The sequence below is a fragment of the Hibiscus syriacus genome, unplaced genomic scaffold, assembly GCF_006381635.1.
Source record: "Hibiscus syriacus cultivar Baekdansim isolate YM2019G1 unplaced genomic scaffold, ASM638163v2 tig00110556_pilon, whole genome shotgun sequence".
NCBI classification, from domain to species: Eukaryota; Viridiplantae; Streptophyta; class Magnoliopsida; order Malvales; family Malvaceae; genus Hibiscus; species Hibiscus syriacus.
The window spans coordinates 1,214,250-1,219,106 of NW_024062779.1; positions in this window are offsets into that span (position 1 = coordinate 1,214,250).

Consider the following 4,857-nt stretch of genomic DNA (forward strand, 5'->3'; position numbering starts at 1 on the left):
TCTTGAATAATTAAATCACTCATGTCATATTGAAAATACAAATAACTCAGATGCAAATGATTCTGAATACTTTTCTAATTACATAATGCCTCCGAAAATGTATGAACACTATATGATCCTGATAAATCACGTTTTGAATAACTGATGATTCCGTCAGCTAATGAACTCTTTCGATAGTGATGCTAATTTTCGACATTATATCGGTATACTGAAGATTCGTGTTTCCCTGCCTGATAAGATTATCAAGTATCCAAATAATATCTGGAACCTCTAGTGTGTTCCACAATCACATATATGTTTTCTCTTATTTCTATTCTGATCTCTACTCTGATTCTAATATCTTTGTTTACTCAATGGAATTATTTTTATACTGGGTACTCTGGGATCTGGTATGAAGACTCTGGCAGATTCAGTTCCTGCTAGTAATTCCTTGTATAAGTTCAACATCGACTGATAATTCCTTATATGTGGCAGGTTCAGTCGCTGCTAGTAATTCCTTAAATGTGGCAGGTTCAGTCGCTGCTGGTAATTCCTTGAATAGGTTCAGCACCGACTGGTAATTCCTTATGGACCTAAGGCGAACCTTGGGCTCTACGGCCCCAAGAATCTTTCTTGGGTAGGCTCTTAGGCCCCAAGGTGCTCCCTTAGGTTATGCAGTTCTAGGGAGCTGCATATGGCGTTCGGTTGGAGAGATTACTATGTTTTTTGAAAAATACGTTTTAAACTACTACTGTTTTAAAAAGATCAATCCTTTTCACTGGTTTTTGGGGAACACACTAGACACCCTGATCTGTTCTGATCTCCTGAACCCAGTCATCCGAAACATTTTTCTCTGAACTGGAAGCTTCCTGTCTTTTATTACCTGAAATATTATTAGGACCTCCGCTCAACATAAAATTTTATAGATGTCTGAACCAATAATAAAATTTTTCTTGCCTATTATTTGTATGTCCTTCAACATCTTTTGGTAGTATTGTATTATTGAGCTTCCCAAAGCTCACTTTTTGACTCACTATTTCAGGTTGAAAGAATCAACCAGTGTAGCTATCGACATCAGTAAAGGAGTTTCACTGACGTTGCTTGCAGAGTACGGTGCATGTGATTAGGGCGCATGTAACTTGGATTTTATTTTTATATCCGAGTCTGGAATCTGTTTTATTTATGAATTTTGTTAAATTTTACTTTTGTGTTTATAAATTGTTTTATGATTTTACATGTTTTAACAAAAAAAATTAATTTTTCTGGGATTTTTAGGGTAGGTCGCTCCAGTGGCCTTAATGTGACACCTCGGATCGGATCACCCGCATCGGTATGAAGGGTTACAGGTGGATTTCAGAACCTTTCGATTAAGACTGGTTTTGGTAGTTTAATGATGGAATTTTGGAGCTCTCATTGTCAATTAGAATTGGCTTAATTTGAGTGAGATCCTTAGTCTCATTGTCTCTTCTAGATATATCAGATGGTGGTGGACTTGGTCATATTGCCTACACAAAGGAAATTTTGCTGCAAACTGTTGGGAGATTGAACCGGTGATTTGAGGCTTAGCTTTGAAAGAGTTGAATGGTCAAAAAGGTTAAAAAACATAGGCCGGGTAGGGAGAAAGAAAAGGCTGCCGATTGGACCCCGATTCGAATTAACTGTTGTACAGTGTTTCAACTTTATCCCACTTTCATCATATTTAAGATGTGTTTGATTCAAGATTGGGCCCAGTGATGAGTCGACGAATGAATTTATTTTTAAAAAGCCCATATTTCAATAAAAATACAACCCAAAAATGTAGAAATCTGCATTATATATAAACCAAAGTATGTACATAAAGTTCTGTTCACTCTCATTTTAAATATGTATGCAAGTGAGTCGAGAATGGTCCAAAAATGCATAAAGCCATTAAATTTGATTCTCCCTAACCAAAATAGCAAACTCGTGTCTGTAAAACCCAATATTGGTTAGATTTATGACCGACTAATGCCTTGCCTATTAATCGTCCATTTATAGCCGGGATGTGCTTTATAATTGGTTGCAAGTTGCAACTGAAGAGCCAAGGCAACATGAAATTAATGCAGAGATGAGCTCAACCACAAACACTCAGCTGCTTTTTCCTTAAGAATAATGCATCATGCACAGTTTTAGCAGACCGTAGACTCTGAAGCATGCAAGTTAACCTAAAGCTGAAATAATAGATTAAATTAAGAGCGTGGAATTGGTCCCCCCAGACAGTCTTCAAACCCCACCCACTACTACAAGTTAAGACTGAAAGCAATGGGACAAAGTGGCGCCGGTGGCAGCCGCAGCACTGCCTTGTATTCTTTTCATACAGACTAGTCTAATGTACTTGGTACATCAAATGATTCATTCAGGGTTTCTTAGGCGTTAAATTGGACGGTGCATCAAGGTTTAAATTTTAGATTTATCTCATTTTTTAAAGAAAAAGGAATTCCATATATATTCATAAATAATCATGCAAACATGTTGTTGGTCAATGTATGTTCAAATCTCCCCCACTTTTTAGAAATGTTTGTTGGATTAAAATCTACAATTATGAACACATATTTATAATGCATATTGTTATTATAAAGTATGGTATAAATTAAACAACCAATTGCGTTATAAAATCATAAGGTATTCGAAGTGTATTTATAATTTGAAGTGTCATAAAAATACAAGTGTAAATACTATTAAAGTTGTATTTATAATTTGACGAGAGACAGAGTTATAAGTACAGACAATAATTGATTAAATCCGCTATATAAAGAGTTGTGATCCCAAAAAATAGATAATATTATTTACTCTTATCACGTCAGAAATTTTATACTTAAGAGACTCAACTAAAGAAAGAAATTCAAGTACATCCTTCATCTAGTATTTTATCTTGATGATTTGACATGATTAGATTTTTTTAATTTTTTTCATATTTATTATGGTTTGGTTCTAACAAGTGATATAAGAACCAGATTGTGTTGAATCCTAGAGAACCAACATGATAAGTCAAATGAATTTTTTTATTACTGGATTTGTGCGAGCATCTATTTGTGAATTGCTTTGTCAAATTCTCTATTTTTACAGATTTGATTTTGTATGAATCATTGTGTGATTGTATCATTAATCAGCAGTTGTGGGAAAAATTGTTTATCTATTAAACTGGTATGTGTATTATGATAAACTAGTGGGGCTCAACTTGGCGACATGATTAAGATTAAGGAGATGTTTAACATTTACTGCATTAAAGTATTAATAGGGGAAAACAAATTTGAGGTAATAAATGGTTCTTGTTTTTCGGGTTCTAATTATTTATTTAATGCTTATTTATTCTTCCTCTAGATTCCTTTGAAATTGAGGGCAAAGGAAAATGTATACATCACCAAAAACATAGGGTTTGGAGTCCAATACACACAAACTATATAACCTATATAAGTATGTATGCATGTGTAAATACTACAAAGTTCGAAATCTGAAATCTTAATATTTTTTTTCATCAACCCAGTTACGAGTGCATAATAGAACTATTTTTCCAACGACAGTAAAAATCTTCACCAGAAGGCATAGGAATAATCTACAACCAGTCTTAGCAAGAGCATTTGCAATGAACAAAATCAAATAATGCAATGAAATGGATAGTGTCGTAACCGGTTTTCGTCCGGGTACGAAATATTTATTTGGCGGGAAAATTGATGTGAATAAATGGTTTTTGAAAATAATTTGAGAGTCGCCATCGGCCTTTAGGGTCAGGTAGGTCGAATACCTAAAAATTATTTTTTTTTAAAAGAGTTTTAAGAAAACATCAATTAAAAAATGGAAGGATTAGCACCCCTACAACGCCCAAAATTGGTACTTTTTAATTATAATTGTCTCTATTATTAAAAATTTAAAAATTCAAAATATATTAATTTATAATCCTATTATTTCAAAATTATATAAAAAATATTTTAAAATATCGGAAAATGACTTCTAGGTGCCTTAAGACAGCTCTTTTCTTGATATTAAATATTAATTTGAATAAAATTAAATAATATTTTTTATAATATTTAATTTTAAAATACCAGAATAGGACATCCAGTTGTATTAAGACTGCCATTTCTTCGATATTGAAAAATAAATGTTAAAAATAATTTTTTTTTTTAAAATAAATATTTATTATTATATATATTTATGACTACATAATAAAAAATATTTAAATATATAAACAAGTAAAATTAAAATAATAAAATACAATTAGAACTATATATTTAAAAGCAATAAAATAAATAAAATATTTAAAATTATTGACTAAATTATAGTAAATTAAAATTAAAAACCTAATTCAATATTAATCAAATTATAGGGATTAACATGCTATTTCTTATTTATTAATTTAATGACTAAATAAAACTATATAAATTCGGATATTAGAATAAAATAAATTAAAACATACTATTCAGATTAAAATATTAATTATTAAAATTATAGGACTAAATCTGTTATTTACCCTATATATTATTTTAATATAAAGGACTAAAATAAATAAATTGAAATTAAAGAACCGAATTAAAAGGATTATAAACTCGATTTAGTGACTAAAATGGAAAGTTTATAAACTAGGATGACTGCGGAAAGGATTTAACTATTAATAATTACACAAATAGCCCTCCCCGAAACGACGTCGTTCGGAAGGGCTATTTAAAGAAACGGCTGGCCCTTCGGGCCAGCTCTCTCATTCTCCATTTTTCATCTCTCTCTAACTGAGAGAGAATGAAAAGCTCCCTTCTCTCTAGCTTCCCTCATCGGAGGGAAGCCGGTCACCGGACGGCAACCGTCTGTCGCCGTGACCCTCACGCCGGCCACCGCATCCGTGGCCTGAAAATTTTATTTTTACATCATTAG